At 41.1% G+C, this 9100-nt stretch overlaps 1 protein-coding gene across 13 annotated transcripts in view; it reads left to right on the top strand.

Moving 5' to 3' along the window:
• Positions 1-9100, top strand: part of Bend7 (BEN domain containing 7) — an 84665-nt gene that overhangs the window by 60048 nt on the left and 15517 nt on the right. The gene's annotated exons all lie outside the window — the stretch shown is intronic.

Genomic DNA, 9100 nt, shown 5'->3' with positions numbered 1-9100 from the left:
GCTCTTTGCTGTGGTTGCTTTCAAGATCTCTTTGCCTTTGGCATTCTCAGTGTCTATTCCAGGTCGAGGTGTATATGTTTTTTTATTATTAATCTGTTTGGTTGTTGTGCTTCTTGGAACCAAGAACTCATGACTCATCGATTCTGGAAATTTGTCATCTACTTTTCACACTTATTTTGCGTTCCTGTTAGTCTTTCCATTTGCTCCCTCTGCTATCTGTGTTTTTTGAAATTTTTTGTTCTGTCCTTCATCTCTCCTAATTGGTTCTGTATTTTCCATCCCATGGTCTCTGTGTTACCATCTGAGTAATTCCACCCCCCGTGCTACTCAGTGATATTAATTTATTGATTAGCTACCCTTTGCCTTTTAAAATTTGAACTGTTATATGTGTAGTTTTCATGGTGAAATCCGTCCTCAGTCACTGCACTCGTGCTTAGTGCCGTCCGCTGCTGCGTTGGTGGGGTCTGACCCTGCTTTTCTTGTTGCTGTCCCCTTGTGTTTCAGTAGGAGCTCATCGGTAGAGCTGGCCTTGAGACTCCCGGCTCAGCCTGCAGAGTGCCCTCAGTGCACTTGTCCCTTTGTGTGGACCCAGGAGTGTGGACATCAGTTTCTTCAGGTGACCTCACTTCCCATCCCAAGCCTGTGCGGGTGCTGGAGAGCCGCTGAGACTGAAGCAGCTGTTTCCGCCCTGCAGACACAGCTCGCTTGTTGCCCTTGCACTGGTGGAATCCGCTCACCCAGGCTGGGTACTGCTCCTTGTCAGGGTGTAAACCCGAGCTGTGTGGTCGGTGAGGCTGCAGCCCCCGCCTCAGGACACTGAGTCTGCAGCTTTGGTCTGCACAGCCCTGCCCTGTGTCTGGAACATTCTCCTCCTTTTGCTTACCTAACCTCTACTCTTTTCTTTCTTTTTTTAAAAATTAAGTTTATTGGTACATTTTAAGAATACAATATGATGACATTTCATCATTGGGAATTTGTACCTTTACATGATATATCTTGGTTCTTATTTTTTTCCCCATTCTGCTCCCCTCCCTTCAATCCCTCCACCCCTCCCTACTTACAAAGACTTTGTTTCCATTTTTTCCTTTTCTCATATTTATTCCTTTCCCTTCTTTCCTTCCTTTCCCCCACCCCTCCCATTTCCCCTTTGCCCATTTTCTTCCTATTTCATATTATCTGTTATACATTTTGATCCTTATTTACACTTTCATTTCCTCATACCACAGAAAATATTTGGTTTTTACACATGTGTGTCCTATTTTTATTTCACTTGAGTGTGCCCTCAATATGCATCCATTTAACTATAAATGTCTCTAGTTTCTCATTCTTTATGGCTGAGTAGTAGTTCCATTTTATTAAAAAAAAAAATACATCTTTATCCAGTCTCCAGTTGATGGGCATTTGGGCTGTTTCCAAGTTTTAGCAATTACAAACTGTACCACTCTACGGGAGCACATACATCACTGTGGTATGATTCTTTTAATTCTTTTGGGAAGATACTCAGTATGGGAATAGCTGGGTCAAATGGGACGTCCAGTCCTAGTTCTTTGAGGTATCTCCATACTGATTTCCACAGTGGTTGCACCAGTCTACACTCCCACCAACAGTGGAGAAGGGTTCCTTTCTCCCCACAGCCCCGCCAGCATTTGTTGTTGGTTGATTTCATGATAGCAGCCACTCTTTCTGGAGTGAGGTGGAATCTCAGTGTTGTTTTCATTTGCATCTCTTGAATGACCAGTGATGTTGAACATTTTTTCATATGTTTATTTACTGTTTCTATTTCTTTGTCTGAGAAATGTCTGTTCATTTCAGATTCGCATTTTTGAATTGGATCTTTCAATTTGGGAAGTCTGATTATTTTTAAATTCTTTATTCTAGATAGTAGACCTTTGTCTGAGGAACAGCTGGTAAAAATTTTTTCCCACTTTGTGGGTTGTCTCTTCACACTGTTGGTGGTTTCTCTTGCTGGCAGAAGCTTTCTAATAAGAAGAGATCCCACTTGTTGATTGTGCTAGTTCACATGCGACTGAGGTTTTGTTCATGAAATCTTTTCCTACACCAGTGTCTTCAAGAGTTTTACCTAACCTCTGTTCCAGCCAGTTTAGTGTTTCTGTTTTAATATTCAGATCTTTGATCCATTTTGATTTTAGTTTACTGCATGGTGAGAGATATAGATCTAGTCTTTGGCAAGATGAAACCCAATTTTTCCAGCACCATTTATTAAAGAGGCTTTCTTTCCTCCAGTGAGGGTGTTTGGCTCCTTTGTTGAAGATGAGGTGGCTGATATGTCTGGAGTTGTTTTTGCATCTTCTGATCTATTCCACTGATCCTCAGGTCTGATTCTTTGCCAGGACTATGCTGGGGTTTTTTGTTTGGTTTACCATGCTGTTTTTATCACAGTAGCTTTGTAGTATAGTTTCAAGTTGGGGATTGTGATACCCCCTCCCTTGTCTTGTCTTTTAGGCAGTTCTAGGTCTCTTCTTGTTCCAAATGAGTTTTTGGATTGTTTTCTAAAGTTCTGTAAAATACACTTTTGGGCCTTCGATTGGGAATGCATTGAATCTGTATAGCAGTTTTGAAAGTATGGTCATTTTCACTGTATTGATTCTTCCTACCCAGGAGCAAAGGATGTCTTTCCATTTTCTGATATCATCTTCAATCTCTCTTTTCAGAGTGCTGTAGTTTTCAGAATAGAGGTCTTTGATTACTTTTGTAGGTTGATTCCTAGGTATTTCATTTTTTTGGATGCTATTGTGAAAGGAGTTGTTTCTCTAGTTCCTCTCTCAGTGAGTCTGTTGTTCATGTACAGGAAGGCTATTGATTTTCGTGTGTTGACCTTGTATCTAGCTACTCTACTGAATTTGGTTATTAAGTCTAGAAGACTTTTGGTGGAGTTCTTGGGGTATTCTATATAGAGTATCATGCCATCTGCAAATAATGACAGTTTAACTTCTTTGTTTCCAATCTTCCTTCCTTTTATTTCTTTCTCTTGTGTAATTGGTGTGGCTAATGTTTCCAGAACTATATTGAACAGGAGTGGTAATGGTGGACATCCTTGTCTTGTTCATGATTTTATCATGAAGAATTTCAGTTTTTGACCATTTAGTATGATGTTGGCTATTGGTTTTTCATAGATAGCTTTTATCAAGTTGAGATAAAGACCATCTACTCCATTTTCTGTAGGGTTTCTTTTTATCATGAATGGGCGTTGGATTTTGTCGAATGCTTTTTCTGTATCTATTGAGATGATCATATGGTTTTTGTACTTGGCTGTGTTAATATAGTGTATTATATTTATTGATTTGCGTATGCTGAACCATTTCTGCATCCCTGGGATGAATCCCGCTTGGTCAGGTTGTATGATCTTCTTGATGATGATCTGCATTCTGTTTGCCAGGGTCTTATTGAGGATTTTTGCATCTATGTTCCTTAGTGAGATTGGCCTATAGTTCTCTTTTTCAGTTGGGTCTTTCTCTGCTTTTGGAATCAAAGTGATGGTTGGTTCCAGGAATGAATTTGGGAGTATTGCTTCCTTTTCAATTTCACCGAAGAGTTTAAAGAGTAGTGGCAATAGTTCTTCTCTAAATGTCTTGTAGAATTCACCAGTGAAGCCATCAGGACCCAGAGTTTTCTTCGTTTGTAAGTTTTTAATTATGTTTTCAACTTCGTTGATTGATAGTGGGTTGTTTAGAACTTTTAGGTCTTCTTCGTTCAGCTTTGGTAATTCATATATATATATATAGAAATCTGTCCATTTCTTCTGTGTTTTCCATCTTATTGGTGTATAGATTCTCAAAGTAAGTATTGATGGTCCCCTGGATTTCTGCTGGGTCTGTTGTAATTTCACCCTTTTCATTCCTAATTACATGGATTTGGGCTTTTTCTTTCCTTTTTTTGATAAGGTTGGCTAAGGGTTTGCCAATTTTGTTTATTCTTTCGAAGAACCACCTCCTTCTTTCATTGATTTTTTTGTGTCGTTCTCTTAGTCTCCATTGCATTGATTTCTGCTCTGATCTTTATAATTTCCTTCCTTGTATGTGCTTTGGGTTTGTCTTCTTCTTCTTCTTTTTTTAGAAGCTTGAGGTTCAGCATTAGGTTATTTGAGCTTGCTCTGTTTTTCTAATAGGAGCATTCACTGCTGTGAATTTTCCTCTCAAGACTGCTTCATTGTGTCCCATAAATTCCGATATGTTGTATTGGCACTGTCATTTAATTGTAGAAACTGTCTAATTTCTTCTTTAATTTCCTCTGTGACCCACTGGTTGTTCGGGAGTGTGTTATTCAATTTCCACATGTTTATGAAGTTCTTGTGGTTTATTTTGCTGTTTGTCTCCAATTTCATCACACTATGATTTGATAATATACAGGGGATAACTTCAGCTTCTTTGCATTTACTTATACATGTTCTATAAGCAAGTATGTGGTCTATTTTGGAGAACATCCCATGTGCAGCTGAAAAAAATGTGTATTCTGGTTTTGTGGGGTGAAACACTCTGTAAATATCTATCTGTTAAGTCCTTTTGTTCAAGTTTGTTTGAATTCTAGTATTTCGTTGTTTATTTTTTGTCTAGTTGATCTATCTATTTGTGACAGTGGGGGTATTGAGGTCCTACAGCATTATTAGTGCTTATTTGATTTTTCATGTCCGTTAATATTTGTTTTATTTAGTTGGGTGCCCTGGTGTTTGGTGCATAGATATTTATGATTGTCATCTCTTCCTCTTGAATTGTTCCCTTTACAAGGATGTAGTGTCCTTCTTCGTCTCTCTTAATCAGTGTTGGTTTGAAATCCATTTGATCTGCAAATAGGATAGCTACTCTTGCCTTTTTGGGAATTCCTGTCACATGCAGTATTATTTTCCACCCTTTAACTTTCAGTCTATGAGTTTCTTTTTGAATTAAGTATGTTTCTTATATGCAGCATATTGTTGGATCTTGCTTCTTGACCTATTCTTCCAGTCTTTGATTGATGAATTGAGACTGTTAACATTGATGGTTATAACTGATACATATTGATTTATCCTTGTCATGACCTTTTCCTCTTGTTGGATTCTCCCCGTTTGCATTTAATTTCTTGTCTTGCCTGATGGATTCATTCTGCTGGGCTTTGTCGGGTTGTGATCCTCATTGTCTTTTCCTAGGATTTTGTTTAAAAATTTTTGGAGTGCTGTTTTAGTATTCATGAAGTTCTTCAGGTGTTCTTTGTTGTGAAAGTATCTTATTTCTCCATCAATTTTGAAAGATAGTTTTGCAGGGTACATCAATCTAGGTTGTTTTCTTCTAGGACTTGAAATACGTCACTCCAAGCTCTTCTTGCCTTGAGGTTTGTGTTGAGAAGTCTGCTGTGATTCTGATGGGCTTTCCTTTGTATGTGATTTGTTTCTTTTCTCTGTTTGTAGTATTTTATTCTTCTGTTGGGTTTCTGGAATCTTAACTATTACATGTCTAGGTGTAGATTTTTTTTGATCATGGCTAGTTGGAGTTCTATATGCCTAACTTATCTGTATGTCAAATTCTTTTCCCCTGCTTGGGAAGTTTTCTGCCATCACTTGGGCGAACAGTTTTTTTTTATGTCATCTGCACTCTCTCCTGTTTCTTCATTGACTCTGATCCTTCTTATGGTATTCTTTTTTGCATTGTCTAGCAGCTGCTGGAATGATTTCTCATGGTCCCTTGCTATTTTTAAGAAATCTTTCTTTTCCTGGTCACTAATTGCAATACTCCCTTCTGTATCTGATATTCTGTTCTCACAGTGGCTCATTGTGCTGCCTAAACTTTCAGTGGAGTTTGTAATCTCCTGGATATCTTTTTGCATCTTTTTTATGGATTGCATTTGTTTCCTATGCTGGGATTCCATCATGTTCCTCAGCTCAGTTTTTTATCTGTGTCTGTTCTAGAGTTATTAATCGTGTCTTTCACTATGGACACAATCTCTGTTGTTATCTGAGAAATTATTTCTGATTTTATTTTTTCCAGATCCTCTTTTGTTGCCAGTTCAGGGAGTCCAGGTGGTTAAGTTTCAGATTTTTCCACCTCATTGCCCCTTGGGGTTTTCTTTGGTGATCTGGAAGTCTGGTTTTGAGTCTTGTTTATTTGTGTCTTCTTACTTCAACTGATGCAGTCTGCTCTGTTTTTATTGAGGTAACTCTTTGCTCTCCCAGTAGGCTCAACAGTCCTTGGAGAGGCCTTCTCTCTGCTGCTCACCACTGTGCCAATTCCAGTGGTATCTGGGTGGGCCTCTGGCTGGGGCCCACGTGCCCCCGCCACGTTGTCCAGGTGGGCTTCTGGTTGGAGTCTGTGGAGACTTCCACCTGTACGCTTTTCTTAAGTTTTTGCTCAATCATCACTTTATCCAGAAGCTTCCCCCACTTCCAGCCCAGCAGGCCTGAGGCACGCCTGCCCTGAGGGACTGTGTTTCCTTCTGTTTTACCTCTTCCTTCTTCCCCTTCCGCCTCACTGCAAGCTGTTTGAGCAGGAGGCCGCTTCTGTGCACCAGCACCTGGCCCAGCCCTGTGCATCACAGGCACTAGATGAGTGTTCCCTGAGTGAATGCATGGCATTTTTATAAGAAGAGCACAGTGGTGTTCAGGTTCCAGATGTGAAGCCACTCACAGGATCAGAAGGCGTCCTCACTCTAATTGGTCTTAATAAGAATCACCAAAACAGAGGAGAGAAACCATCTGCTGAAATAGTCAAGTCTCAAATGACCCTTGGGTCCTGTGACAGGCTTCTGAATCTGTGGGTGTGCAGAGGCTGGTGACAGGAAGGCCGGTGGGGCAGGTTGGGAGGCAGTGGAGGAGAGGCTGTGTGGAATCAGCAGTGCCATGAGAGTCGGGTTCTCCTCTGACCTATAGAAAATGCCTCATGAGCTGTGTTCTCTCTCGCTCCATCCATGCTTCTCTTTGCACATCTGTTTCCTCCTTGTCCTTACAGCTGGCTCTTTCACATGCTTTCCATCCCTTGCCATTCAGGCTTGGACCTTGTACACATACTCACACAGCACTGCTTCTGCTCCTTCTTTAGTTGTCTGCTATTCTGAGAAAAGACAAGGACCCAGCTCATCCTTCTGTGCAGTGCTCGGCTCCACATCTCCATGCATCAAGTCTTGGGGTTCTCGATTCCTGTACCTCCATCCTCCCTGGCCATAGCTTACCTTCATGTGCTCATCGATCTGGGGGTGGGACCAGGGGTCTGCTGGGCCCACGAGTCCTCTCTCCCTGGTTGTCCTCTACACTTCCATTGCGTGGTTAATTCCCACCTTTAACGTGGAAGGATTTGTTTACCTATTGCTTGGGTTGTATTTAGAATTCAGCTGTTTTTCTTTTACAATACCTGTGTACTTATTTACAGCTTTAAATTAAATAATTTATGTGGAAAATAATTCCTGTTGGCTGGGCAGTCCCAGGCCAGTATTTTACCTGGCCATACTTTGATTCTGTCATCTGTAATTCAGGGTCATGGTAGTTGCCCCATGGGTAACTGTGAAGGTCCCAATGTGAAGTGCTTAGCACATAGGAAGCCTCAAGTACTTCAGTCCCATCCCCTACACTGGGGATTGAATCCAGAGAGCACTGAGCTGTATCCCCATCCCTTTTTATTTTTTTGAGACAAGATCTGAGTTACTCAGGCTAGCTGCAACCTTTTGATCCTCCTGCCTCTGTCTCCCAGAGTATTGGGATTATAAGTGTGCCCCACCACACGTGGCTTAAACACTAGCTTTAAGATTAGGAGGGAGGAGGATGAGAGGACGGTGTGAGCTTTTTCACTCAGAGGCCCAAGGTGCCCCTTGCTTTGGTGCATCTCCCCATCCGTAAGGGGTCCCCAGTTGTGTCACCCTGCTTGGCACCCAGAACCTGCAGCAGAGTCTTTCCCCTCACCCCTTCAGGTGCTCAGAATTTGGCAGGTCTTCTGAGGAATGCAGATTTCCATTCCACTTGACAGAAACCTTGTTTCCCACTTGCCTGTGTGACACTTTACACCTCAGCCAGGGTATCCAAAGGTGGGCTGTCCTTTAAGGTCAGAGTTGCTAGAGGATTCCATAGTGAAGTTAAAGCTCTGCAAACCTACTCCTACTCCTTAACGTGTGTGCATTACAGGATATCCTTGAAAAGTCTTTACTCTGCTTTTCCAGCACAGATAGCCAGAAAAACCCTAATGAGAAGTCCTTCCAACAGACAGCGCTTGAGGACCATGGCCAGTCTGCGAGGTTCTCAGGTGGCATAGTCAGCATGTCAGACACTCCCCCCACGTTCATTGATGATTATTAAAAGCTTCATTCCTAGGGAAGGATCTGCCCAGCCACCACAAGCTTATTCATTATTTATAAATAATTAAAGGACATCGTTCAGACAAATGCAAGCATCTGGGAACGTCATTATTCGTGTGTGGATCGACTCGAGCATTGGTCATTTCCCTGGTGACTTAACGTCTCCCTGTGCCTTGGGACCTCACATAATACTAAGCAGAGTAGATGCTTAAACTCTTCTATTTAGTTTAGTTGTTGGCCTCATTCCACTTGTTCAGATTATTTGGACTCATTTAAAATTAGCCCTCACTTCTCCTTAATATATTAAAATAGGAAAGGAGGGAAATTTCTTTTTAGAACCTATTGCATTCTAAGGATGAATGCAAATTATCCTACTATGATTCTTAATGACCCACTACTAACAGAGTAGGAAACCCAGTGCATTAGTGCAATACCTCTTTTCACATCATTACTCCTAATGGAACTGTTACCAGGATAATAGCTTGACCTTTAGCTATAGATTCAGAAAGGAAAAATATATTCTGCTTACTCCATGCCTCTATTCACACAGCGTATTGACTGTTTTCACATCAATGCCATGACAAACTCTTGGCCTTGTTCTAGGGCCTCATCTGCGATTGTAATGGAGAAAATAAAATTTCATCTTCAGTAGATAAATTCTAGTTAAAAGTCTCTTTTAAGCTGGATGTAATCCATGAACCAGAATGTCAATAATGTACCCGGTAGAAACATTGATTTGTGTAGGTATTTTTCAAAAAGCCTGGGGATGTGCCTTCAAAGGTCTCAGTCACAGACCCAGGAGACAGTTTTCCTGGCTTCCTTCTGTTGAAACCAG

The sequence above is a fragment of the Heterocephalus glaber genome, unplaced genomic scaffold, assembly GCF_053883595.1.
Source record: "Heterocephalus glaber isolate CG9 unplaced genomic scaffold, H.glaber_assembly_v1.0 deba00000738, whole genome shotgun sequence".
Taxonomy (NCBI): Eukaryota; Metazoa; Chordata; class Mammalia; order Rodentia; family Bathyergidae; genus Heterocephalus; species Heterocephalus glaber.
Note: the sequence above shows the minus strand (reverse complement) of the source record. Positions and strands in the feature narration are given on the sequence as shown.